The sequence below is a fragment of the Macaca fascicularis genome, chromosome 15 (assembly GCF_037993035.2).
Source record: "Macaca fascicularis isolate 582-1 chromosome 15, T2T-MFA8v1.1".
NCBI lineage: Eukaryota > Metazoa > Chordata > Mammalia > Primates > Cercopithecidae > Macaca > Macaca fascicularis.
In genome coordinates, this window is record NC_088389.1 from 40,296,286 (window position 1) to 40,309,563 (window position 13,278).

The 13,278-nt window shown below is 40.7% G+C and overlaps 1 long non-coding RNA gene across 10 annotated transcripts in view; it reads right to left on the minus strand.

Moving 5' to 3' along the window:
* Positions 1-13,278, minus strand: part of LOC102136378 (uncharacterized) — a 145,767-nt gene that overhangs the window by 117,173 nt on the left and 15,316 nt on the right. For 5 of the 10 annotated variants that reach the window (XR_012425029.1, XR_012425028.1, XR_012425030.1 and 2 more), the window contains exon 1: positions 2,611-4,769. The exons of 3 other annotated variants lie outside the window; for them this stretch is intronic. This is a non-coding gene — a long non-coding RNA (uncharacterized lncRNA). Of the gene's footprint in view, positions 1-2,610; positions 4,770-8,938; positions 9,045-13,278 lie in introns of those variants that run through there. 2 more of the 10 variants (XR_010581453.2, XR_010581454.2) reach the window with 1 other exon arrangement.

Genomic DNA, 13,278 nt, shown 5'->3' on the forward strand with positions numbered 1-13,278 from the left:
GGAAGACCAGTTAGGACGATCTGCTGCTATAACCCAAGTAAGTATCCAAGTGATCGATAATGGCATGATGGGGTAGGGGAGTGTCAGGTAATGCAATAGCCTACAAAGCAGGGATCACTCCATTTAGAATAGGTTGTCACTCACAGGAATAGCTTTCAAGCTATTTGGACCCAGAGATAACCCTGGACTTGGCAACTAGGTAGAGAGAAGGGGTATTCACCTATGTCATACTCTTTCAGTGACCTTAGGCAAGTCCTTGCTCAAAATATCTCCTCCTTTCTGCCACCAATCCACTCTTACCCCTTAGTTTCTTTTTCCTAAGTGTTGCACTCCCACTGTTCTTTTAAAGTGCACATGCCCTGAGGAATTAAAGCTCTGAACAGTCTTTGAGAATGCTGAGCACATCAGTTCCTTCCTGACAGTGAAGGGTTACAAGGTTCCTTGGTTACAAGGCTAACGCTCTGCTGTGACCCTGGTTTTCCTCTAACCCAGGTCAGGACAGGGATGTGATGTGACTGACACTTCTTACCCCACACATGGCCTCTGGTGACTGAAAGTTGACACTTTCACCAGCCCTCCCCCCAGGGTGCCCCGTCATCTCTCCTCCTAAAGCTGACAGCACATTGGCATTGCTGACAAATGACTCATTTCCAGCCACATAAAGTGGCTTCAATCTTCTCTTTTTGAAGTCTCACAGATTACCTCCTCCGCCTCCTGCTTTTCTGACAACTTCGCTCCAGCAGTGCATTATGTTAAAAACCACACTTATTATGCCAGAGTGGGTCTGGTACAATTAGAGTTCAGTTTCTATAACAGATGTTGATATGCCTGTAATGACCTGCTTGGCTCAATGCTCCTGCAGGCCTGTGACCTGTACAGCTAGTGTCACAGGACCCAGTGTCCTGCCTGCAGAAATCCCATCTCCAAAGGGAGAAGAGACTGTCCCTCCTTCTGCATTCTTTTAATTATATTTGAATGTGGGGTGCCACCATGAACTATCACCCAAGTCAGAAACCAAGGTGCTCATTCAGATCTCTTCCCCACCTTTATCCCTCTTAGCCAGTCACCAAGTTTCCTTCTTTCTTTTGCTTTGACATCTCTCCAAAGGCCCACTACCATGCCCCTGGATCACACTACCATCACCCTTCTTTTAGAATATTGAACAATCCTCCATCCATATCTCTGCCTCCAGTCCTGCCCTTCCAAAACAGACTCCAAAGTAATGGTTCTAAAATGCAGAATTATTCATCTACACTCACTGCTCTCAATCCTTTAATAGCATCGCATTGACCTTGGGATAAAGGCTTCAGCTTAGAATTCAAAGTTCTCTCCAAAGGCCTCTCCTGCTTCTTTACTCCAAACCACCTTCACCCAAAATCTGTTATGCAAGTAGGGATCAAACTATCTGGAGGTTCCCTCGTATACCCTGTTCCTGGGTTCCTTTATATCTTTGCTTAAGCTTGTTCTTACCTGGAATTCCTGGTTTTCCTTTTTCTTTGCCTCACTAATATCTTCTCATTCTGCAGGGTTCATTTCACCTCCAGGTAATCTTGCATGAAATGCCCTCCTCAAAGGTATTAAGAGCCCCTTTTTGAGACTGAAAGAGTCTATGTTCCCCTCTATCCTGCCATGAATCTCATTAATATATTGGTTCTTTTGCTTGTCTTCTGTCCCACTGAACTATGAGCTCTTTGAAGGCACAAGTGGTGCCTTAGGCAACTCAGCACACCCAGAGACATACAGAGCAAAAGGTAATTGACTATGGAACTCATCCTTCCAGCCTGCAGTTCAGCTTTGATAATAGTTAGTGTGTGCATCGTGGTCCTCCATATATGACACATTTTAGCATCTGCCAGCCCATTTAATCTTCACAACAAACCTGTAAGGAAGTCATTTTAACTGATTTTACAGATGAGAAAACTGAGCCTCAGGGAGGTGGAATAACTTGCTTGTTTTCACACAGCTAGACAGAAAGCAGTGCAGTATTTGCTGAGGGACATCTACATGGATTTGGGTAAGAAAACATTATCACTATAGAGTTAAGCCACAAAGGATTGGAAAGAATTTGTCAGTTGGAGTAAAGTGGGGTAAGTGGGAAGGTTATTCCCAAAAAACAAAAAGTGTATTTCTAAATATCGATGTCATCATGAACAAAGGCACAGAGCTATGAGGGAGAGATGCGATTAAAAATAAAGTCCTAGTCTGAATACATTTCTACCAATTACTAGCTGTGTGATCTGGAAGAGTTGCCTAACCTCAGATTTTTCATATGTAAAATGAGAATAATAAAAGCTCCAAAGCCTTTAGATTAATATAAAGATACAATTAAATACATGTGTATTACACATTATATACAACTGTGTGTGTGTGTGCACGCGGGTATCTTCCTAAGAAAATACTCTGACAAGCAGCAATGGCTCAACACATGTTAGCTATTTCTAGTAATGCTATTCCAATTATCTATTGTTATGAAAGAAACTACTCCAAAGCATAATACTATCAAACAACCATTGCTTTGTGCATCACAAGAACTCAGTAGAAGAGTTGTCTCCGACCTACGCAGCATGAACGGGAGCACCCACTTCCAGGATGACTTCTTCACTCACTCACCTGGTGCTTATGGGCTGGGTTGTCATCTGTGTAGGAAAAAGGTGGTACTTGTCAGCCAGGTATCCAGCTCAGGCTGTTGACGAGGGTAGCGGCAAAGACCAGATTGATCAGGATGTTCTCTCCATGTGTCTCAGGCTTATCCCTGAGTCGTGACTTGTTTCCCAGAGGGGGAAGAGACATGAGCAGAATCTACAAGGCTTCTTACGAGATAGCTTCAGAAGTTACAGAAAGTCCCTTCTGACACATTCTGTTGGTCAAATAAGTAGGACAGCCATCCCAGATTCCAAGTGAGACTATTAGATTCTACCTTTCAATGAGAGGTTGACAAGGAATTTGTGGCCATCTTCAATATACCACACAACTGGTACTACTAGTGGTGCTACTAGAACTATTATGACATTTAGAAGTGACTGCAGTCATTCCACTGCGATGAGCATGTAGAGTGTACATAAAAAAGGGATGACTGGGGGATGAAGCCGCTGAGAAACTGCTACACCGACGTGGTAGAGTAGAAGCAGTAACATTCTAGTCTCTTCACTACACCCCACAAAGCCAGTGAGAACTAAGCAAGTGAATTTCCCAACCCCAGGGGGTACATGTATAAACCAGGGAGTCAGAAGCTACACTCTGAAAAAGAGTGAGACCTCTAGGAGCATCCCTGGGATTTCTTTTCTGACTCACCTGAAATGAAGCAGCCGACTCTCCCTAGCCTCTTTCTTTCTCTTACCTGATGGAGGTCACACTGAGTTATTTTTCCAAACTTTGGAGGTAAGAGAATCAAAGGTCTCGGCTATCTTGGCCATCACAAGCCAGAGTTACTCATGGGGAACAAGGCAGGAAGCATAAAGAGGACACAGCAAAGCGGATGTTGTACATAAAAGACACTTTCCAGCACAATGTAGTTCACATTTCTTCCCTTACTTACTGTGCTGATTTTTTTTAACCATATGGGTTTTTGTCAGCACAAGATATGTATGACCTCTTTTCTCAGTTCATTGATCTGGTAAAACACACACACACACACACACACACTTATCTCTGGGGCCGACCTGTTCTTACCTCTTAATTCTATTAATGTCCCTGTTTAAAGGCTATATAGTCTAAGAGAGATCTATATAATTTAATGACATCTCCTGTACTTCCGTTCTTCTTATTAATTCCTGACACCAATAGCACATACAAAATTAAATGCATTTTTAAAAGTACATTCAAAGAACACATACAAAATTAAATGCATTTTTAAAAGTACATTCAAATACATCCTTTCACACACACATATATTTCATTCTCAAACATATCCCCATTTGGATGATAAATTATATGTTTGCCTAACTGTCAAACATACAAAGTACACCTCTGCAAAACATACCGTTCACAGACAAGCACACAAACACATAGAAACACACTGAATTCCCTTCTCCTTGCAAATACACACAAAGATAATAAACCATTCTGAAAAGCACACACAAACACACACACACACACATAACACAGAGATGCCCTCAATTTCTAAATGCACACTTTCAAATCCTTGCCTAAATCATCCTCCCTGTACAAATAGCACACACCCATTCACATATTAATACTAACAGACTCTCATACCCACAAACATGCAAGAGAGAAATCTAGGAAAACAACACACACAAAAAAAGAAAATATATATATATATATAAACATGTAGACTAATGCACTCTCTCAGTATTCCCTGCACATATGACACCTCTAAGGAGGCTGTTGATGGATCCTGGACACACAAAAATGCCCATGTTCAAATGAACTTCTCCATACCCACATATTACAGACAAATCTAAGCATATCCTTTTTTTTAATTGTGGTAGAATCAAGCATCTACTTTCAAATACAAAATCACACATAGAATATAATAAATAAAACATATTCATGCATAAGCACACACACACACACACACACACACACACACACACACACACACACACACACAAAACTTCTGACCTTAAGTTCTCTTCTTCCACCAATACTGTCTCTCATTTCATCTTAAAGTCCAGCCTTCACTCAGAAGATCATCTTTATGGAAATCTTCCCATAAACAAACAAGTCCTCTCTTTTTAACACAAATGTCCTAGTGCAGACAATCCCTCTGCCCGAGATGGCTCTTGACTCCCTCGTGTCCCAGACTAACTGTCCTGGCCACCAACAGACTCTAGAAACACCATTGCAATTCTTTAATTGGCCTCAATTTAGACAGACTAATAGCTCTAGAAATCTCAGAGGACAAAAAGATAACACTTAATAAGGCTGGCTGCTTAAAAAGGCACAAGGTCATGAACTTTGCAGGGACAAGGATGGAGCTCGAAACCATTTTACTCAGCAAACTAACACAGAAACAGAAAACCAGACACCACATGTTCTCACTTTTAAGTGTGAGCTGAACACATGGACACAGGGCAGACAACAACACACACTGGGGCCTGTTGTCGGGTGAATGGGGGGTGGGAAGAGGGAGAGCATGAGGAAAAATAGCTAATGCATGCTAGGCTTAATATCTAGATGATAGATTGACAGGTGCAGCAAACTACCATGGCACACATTTACTTACGTAACAAACCTACACATCTTGCACATGTATCCCTGAAGTTAATATAAAATAAAATAAAAAGGAGGACTGCTAATACTAAAAGCAAAGGGCCAGGTGGTGAGGGAAACATTTGAACCTTGAGTCAGGACGTCAGCTCTAGTCTTATCTCTGCCACAAATTTGCTGGGGGACCTAAGACAAATTCCTCTCACTCCCTGGCCCTTGTCTCTTCACCTGTGAAATTAAATTTTGGACATGAGGTTCTGTTTTCTAAGATCTTAAAGCTGTAATCCAAAGTATGTGAACATTTCTAGACCAAAAACTGCTAACAGGTAAAAACTGTTATTTTGATTAGAAAAGGGTATCTGAATCCTTCTGCCTAAGTGGTATAGGAAAAGGTGTGCAAAATTCGGAATTAAAAAAATCTCAATTCTTTGGAAGTTCTGGGTAGGGTAATCAGGCAAGAGAAAGAAATAAAGGGTATTCAGTTAGGAAAAGACAAAGTCAAATTGTCCATGTTTGCAGACAACATGATTGTATATTTAGAAAACCCCATTGTCTCAGCCCAAAATCTCCTTAAAGCTGATAAGCAACTTCAGCAAAGTCTCAGGATACAAAATCAATGTGCAAAAATCACAAGCATTCTTATACACCAGTAACAGACAAACAGAGAGCCAAATCATGAATGAACTCCCATTCACAATAGCTTCAAAGAGAATAAAATACCTAGGAATACAACTTACAAGGGATGTAAAGGATCTGTTAAAGGAGAACTCAGTGAAATAAAAGAGGACACAAACAAATGGAAGAACATACCATGCTCAAGGATAAGAAGAATCAATATTGTGAAAATGGCCATACTGCCCAAGGTAATTTATAGATTCAATGCCATCCCCATTAAGCTACCAATGACTTTCTTCACAGAATTGGAAAAAACTGCTTTAAAGTTCATATGAAACCAAAAAAGACCCGCATTGCCAAGACAATCCTAAATCAAAAGAACAAAGCTGGAGGCATCACGCTACCTGACTTCAAACTATACTACAAGGCTACAGTAACCAAAACAGCATGGTACTGGTACCAAAACAGAGATATACACCAATGGAACAGAACAGAACCCTCAGAAATAATACCACACATCTACAGCCATCTGATCTTCGACAAACCTGACAAAAACAAGAAATGGGGAAAGGATTCCCTATTTAATAAATGGTGCTGGGAAAAGTGGCTAGCCATAAGTAGAAAGCTGAAACTGGATCCTTTCCTTACTCCTTATACGAAAATAAATTTAAGATGGAATAGAGACTTAAATGTTAGGCCTAAAACCATAAAAACCCTAGAAGAAAACATAGGCAATACCATTCAGGACATAGGCATGGGCAAAGACTTCATGTCTAAAACACCAAAAGCAATGGCAACAAAAGCCAAAATAGACAAATGGGATCTCATTAAACTAAAGAGCTTCTGCACAGCAAAAGAAACTACTATCAGAGTGAACAGGCAACCTACAGAATGGGAGAAAATTTTTGCAATCTACTCATCTGACAAAGGGCTAATATCCAGAACCTATAAAGAACTCAATCAAATTTACAAGAAAAAAAACAAACAACCTCATCAAAAAGTGGGCAAAGGATATGAACAGACATTTCTCAAAAGAAGACATTCATACAGTCAACAGACACATGAAAAAATGCTCGTCATCACTCGCCATCAGAAAAATGCAAATCAAAACCACAATGAGATACCATCTCACACCAGTTAGAATGGCAATCATTAAAAAATCAGGAAACAAAACGTGTTGGAGAGGATGTGGAGAAATGGGAACACTTCTACACTGTTGGTGGGACTGTAAACTAGTTCAACCATTGTGAAAAACAGTGTGGTAGTTCCTCAAGGATCTAGAACTAGAAATACCATTTGACCCAGCCATCCCATTACTGGGGATATACCCAAAGGATTATTAGTCATGCTGCTATAAAGACACATGCACACATATGTTTATTGCGGCACTATTCACAATAGCAAAGACTTGGAATCAACCCAAATGTCCATCAGTGACAGACTGGATTAAGAAAATGTGGCACTTATATACCATGGAATACTATGCAGCCCTAAAAAAGGATGAGTTTGTGTCCTTTGTAGGGACATGGATGCAGCTGGAAACCATCATTCTCAGCAAACTATCACAAGAACAGAAAACCAAACACCGCATGTTCTCACTCATAGGTGGGAACTGAACAATCAGATCACTTGGACTCGGGAAGGGGAGCATCACACACCGGGGCCTATCATGGGGAGCGGGGAGAGGGGAGGGATTGCATTGGGGGTTATACCTGATGTAAATGACGAGTTGATGGGTGCTGACAAGTTGATGGGTGCAGCACACCAATGTGGTACAAGTATACATATGTAACAAACCTGCACGTTGTGCACATGTACCCTAGATCTTAAAGTATAAGAATAAAAAAAACAAAAGAAAATGTGGCACATATACACTATGGAATACTATGCAGCCATAAAAAAGGACGAGTTCATGTCCTTTATAGGGACATGGATGCAGCTGGAAACCATCATTCTCAGCAAACTATCACAAGAACAGAAAACCAAATACTGCATGTTCTCACTCATAGGTGGGAATTGAACACTGAGATCACTTGGACACAAGAAGGGGAACATCACACACCGGGTCCTATTGTGGGGAGGGGGGGTCGGGGGAGGGATAGCATTAGGAGATATACCTAATGTAAATGATGAGTTAATGGGTGCAGCACACCAACATGGCACATGTACACATATGTAACAAACCTGCACGTTGTGCACATGTACCCTAGAACTTAAAGTATAATTAAAAAAAAGAAAAAAAAATCTCAGTTCACATTTTTTTCTCTGCCCTGAATTAATTAAATAAATGTTATTTATTTAGCAGTTACCTTGCACCAGGTGCGGTGTTGAGTACAGGACAAGAGACTCACCTGAAACAACCTCTTGTCTTTGCAATTCAGGCGAAAGAATAAAGAATAGGACATCAACAAAGAATCTGGATATAAATTATTCACAAGCCGTGAAAGAGATATTTTGGTCATATTATCACGCCTTACAAAATCAACTTTCATCTGTTTTTTTTTATGATTCCACTTTTGACTCTGGCTTACACACATCTTGACTTACCAAAAGCGCAGGGCAAGCTCGAAAGCTGCTTCCCAACTCATCTATGTTTTGACAATGAGCCTTTATTTGTGATATGGCAGGAAGAGCTGAGCAGCCCATAACCTGTTCTTGAAGTTCTGCAGTACTGCACAGCACTGATACTAATTTCATTACTTTTATTCATCCAGCCTTGGGTACTTCAGCTCGTTGGGTTCCAGCGGCGATTAATTGGTAGAGCTCCCACTGACTCCTGATTAGCTGCTTTTGATTAGGGCCTAATGACTTCATTTGGTCCCTAATTCAGGGGGATGAGTTGCAAAACTGCCTACAAACTGCTCAAACAGAATTACATTTTTTTCCAAGCCCTGAAGACATCACTTAAACTCCGCATACACAGTATTCTCCCTCCCTTGTTCCTCTTCCTATTGCCTCTGGACCACCCTGCACAGAAGCAAGACAAAAAGGAACCTTGTGACCCAGCTCCTGGCTGCTAGAGCAGATGTCACACAAAAAAGGCCTGGAAGTCGACAGGCTGGCTCCTAGGAGGAAGTCACCCCCAACAGCACTAACTCCTGCCCAGCGCCTAAAGGAAAGTCTTGGTATGTAAGAATTTTTTTGAAGTCTTCACCTGCCACATTTGCTGCTTGCCTTCTTCGGAACAAGATCCTCTCTTGATCTTTGCCTTAATCTTCTGCTACAAACACCTGGAAACCTTCAAGCCTTCAACCTGTAACCTGTAGCAAAGGTCAGAAAACATAAAGAAAACAGTTTCCATCCCAGAATCCCAATGGACAGTTGCTGCTGGTGGTCTGTGATACTGGCTCTGACTTCCAAGACCACAGATCCTAACATTCTGGACTAGGGAGCAAGATAGTCACAGATACTCAAATCCTCTTGGGGCGCATGTTTAATATACAGATACCCGAACTTCGGAGGTCCATCTCAGAAGGTTGCTTAATTTAACATTCTTTTCTACAGATTTATTTATTTCTCAAAAGTAAGCAGTTTGACAAACATTTATTTAACATTTACCATGTGCCAGATGCTATGTTAGTTTTCAGGTAAACACAGGTGACCAAGACTCCATCTTTAGCATCTGAGAGCACATTGTCTACTGTGGAGGCAAATCCTTTGATTGATAGGTAAACGCTCTACAGTCAGTGTCTGGAGTGTAATAAGTGATAATTACAATTATATATATATATGTATGTATATGTATCTTTATGTATGTATATATGGTGCATATACATTTGTGTGTGCATATATAGTGTGTGTATATATATCAATATGCTAATATGCAAAGCATTCAAAATGCTGTAAAGAAAGAAGTATCCTGTCTTCCCTCAGCCCTCAAAGTGCTCTCCCCAGAGGCAACTGCTGATAGCAGTCACTTGCGTTCACCTGCAAACATTTCATAGTCATCTGTACACAGTTTTAAATGAGGAAAGTAAAATTAAGAAGGAAAAATATGACTTGCCCAAAGTAGGGTGACAATGACAGAGACTTTTATGGCTCCTGTACTCTCAGTCGTGCTCTCTTCCAAGAAACTTTTAATGGCATTGCCTGGCTCAAGAGACTAGTCCAGAAAACTTATGTTGGTTACATGCAGCCTCAAGAGAACTGTACCTTGCAAAACCAACAAAGAGCTAAAAGAAAGACATGATGGGGACAGAGGGTGCTAGGAGGCAGATCAAAGAACTTCACAGGACCTCCTAGACTATAAGACATCACCCACACAAATTCTTCCAGAACTGCCAAGAGCTGTCCCTAATTCCTGTCCCTTGCCTTCTTATCAAGACTGAACCAGGCATTGGGCAGGTCCTTAGAATCTGGTGCCCACCACTCTCTGGCCTTGACTTCTGCATTTGACTCTGACACAGGCCATCCCAAATGCTGGTTTTCCCTATACCAGTGATTGATGGTACTTGATTCATGCCTCCTATATACTCAAAATCTTCAGCTCCTGTTTGTGATTCTTTGTGCATGTCTGGGTTTCAACAGCTTGCAAAGATCCTTTAAGTCAAGTGACTGTTATAGCAAGCAATGATATATATAGGATGCTCTGCAGTGAGTGAGGTAGCACAGTGGGAAAATATGAACTTCCTAGACATACAGACCTGGTCTCTGATTTCAGTGATAAACATTGGGTAAATTACAGAACTGTAAAATTCAGTTTCTATGTATAAAAAATGAAGGATCATATCTGCTTATCAAACTTTTTGCAGAATTAGGTGACATAAGGAACTTTTAATGTGTCTGATGTGTAATAGGTGTTCCAGGTGGTCCATAAATAATAAACACTATTATATTCTCCTCCATTTTATTTATTGTTAGTATCACTTAGTAAAACAAACAAGCCCCTGTGGCCAGTGACTATGTCGTTTCATGGATATTTGTATGTCCATCATCAAACACTGTGGCTGATAACACAGAACATATTTAATAAACATTCACTAGAAGAAAGAATAGATAGAAGAATGAACAAATTGTGTCTTTTGATTGTTAGCTCCATCTTAACTAAAATGATAACTCTTGATTTGGGTATCAGAGAAAAATAGAAGGCATTTCAAGCCAAGGGAAAGTTACAAGCAAAGGGAAGTTAGTATGGGGAGCCACAGCATTTAAGGGTCTGGGTGAAAATCAATGTGTCAGGAATCAAAGATTGATACACATCACTCATGAGTGAGATGTTGCCTATGACAACATTCCGTGCAGAGCAGCTTTTCCATAGATGTTTGATACATAATGCTGAGAATAAACACACACCAAACTGATGAGAAAGACTGAAGCAAATCCAGCAATTTTGTCAGATTTATTCAAAATACTCACTTGGGAAAGCCATGAAATGGGCTCACTTTGTGTCATTCCTTGGAGCCCCAAATAGGCTGACATGGAGTTCCTGGTCAGTAAGTGGAGGCTACGCATGCCAGGCTGTGATCAGACAGATGGAGGTGCAGGGGTTGCAGCTGAAACTGGCCAAAGTATAAGCCTGCTTTTAGGTCTTGTAGAATCTTAAACATGCTATAACTTGCTTTCCATGTCTTTACCTGTTATTTCCTGCACAAATTGGGCAAAGTGAGGTGGCAATAAATTGATGTAATGTACCAAATTGCATTTTCTTCAGTTTGCTGAATTTCTTTCCCAGCAAATGAAATTAGGGGGATTTCAAGCAAGCATTATCCTTGGGGAATTAGTGATGTACTCTTAGCAAATTGGGCACAAAACACTGGTATTTTTTGTGATGTTTAGAGATGGGTGGGGCAAGGGGCATCATTGGAGGGATGGGAGAAGATAAAAGGTGCTGCTGCAGATAAGGGGTTTTATTATTGCCAAACCTCTGATTCTATAATGCTACCGTGACACATGTCTTCTTCAATAGCATTATTTGTAATCATACCTGCCATTTATTGAGCACTTGCCAAGTGCTAGGAACTGTGCTAAGCATTTCACACACATTATTTAATTTAATCTTCATAACTATCCTGTGAGGAATACATTATCACCTCCATGTAACAGATAAAGAAACTTCAAACCAGAGAAGACAGTGAACTTGCCTGGTGTCACATTGCAAACTGGTGACAAACTGCAGTGCTAACAGAGGTCTCTGTGATTCTAAACATTACATCCTAATCCTTTCACTTTATTTATTTCTATTTCAAGGCTCAATGTGAGGTCCTGCTTTAGGGCAGTGTGAGACTGTTTGCTCCATAGTGAAACAAACAGACAACGGCGAGGAACTGCTTGTCTCTATTCTACTTTGTAATCCAGCAAATTTGAGGCAGCTTTCGATAATATCTACAATGAAATGGAAAACTACAAATACAGGCAAAATAGAAGATCTAGACCAAAGTAAAAAGTACTGGAACCTAGATATGCAATGTCTACCATTAAAAAATTATTAAATATAAACAGTAAAATCAGCATTGAGCATCCTTTCTGCTGAAGTGAAAAAGAAAACATAATTTGTTACTTGTTGTCCAGTATCTATGAAGAAAAAGCATATCCATTCTTTAGAGTAAGCAAAAGCTTATCATCCCATAAGCTTGAGAGTTCACTACGTGTCAATCACAGAGTGAGTGGCTAGAAATATGGTGGGAAACAAAACAAGCATGATACCTGCCTCTTGGAGCCTGCAGTCTCGTGGGAACGCAGCCCTTAAAAACACAGTCAAATTTTAACTATACAAAGAGGTATCAAGACAACAGCGTTACTTAACCCAGTCTGGGAGGAGTGATGAAGATTTCCTAGTGAAAGTGATATTTAGCCGGGGCAGAAATGATATTCAAGCAGAGGTAGAAGAATGAATGTTAGACAGATAAAAGGTAAGGACTTAGGGCATTAGGCAAGCAGAATGTGACTGACAGAGGAATGCCATTTGCAAATGCCCAGAGCTGTGTGATACAGTTTGGCTATGTCCCCACCCAAATCTCATCTTGAATTGGAGCTCTTATAATTCCCACGTGTTGTGGCAGGGACCTTGTGACAGGTAATTGAATCATGGGGGCAGGTCCTTCCCATGCCATTCTTGTGATAGTGAATAAGTCTCGTGGGATCTGATGGTTTTATAAAGGGGAGTTCCCCTGTACACTCTCTCTTGCCTGTTGCCATGTAAGACATGACTTTGCTTCTCCTTTGTCTGCCATGCTTGTGAGGCCTCCCCAGCCATGTGGAGCTGTGAGTCAAGTAAACCTCTTTCCTTTATAAACTACCCAGTCTCAAGTATGTCTTTATTAGCAGCATAAAAGAGGTCTAAGATGCTGTGTGAGAATATTTCACATTCAAGAGTGACAAAAGTCCAGTGTGGCTATAATACAGTAAAAGACAGAATGGGAGATGAGATTAGGACACATATAACCAGGAGGTGCTACTGGGGCCAGTTCATACTAGCTGGTGACAGCCTATTGTGCCTCTCTTTTCCAACTAGGGTAGTAGCTTAAGATCAACCACAGTGGGGATATTTATACTAAG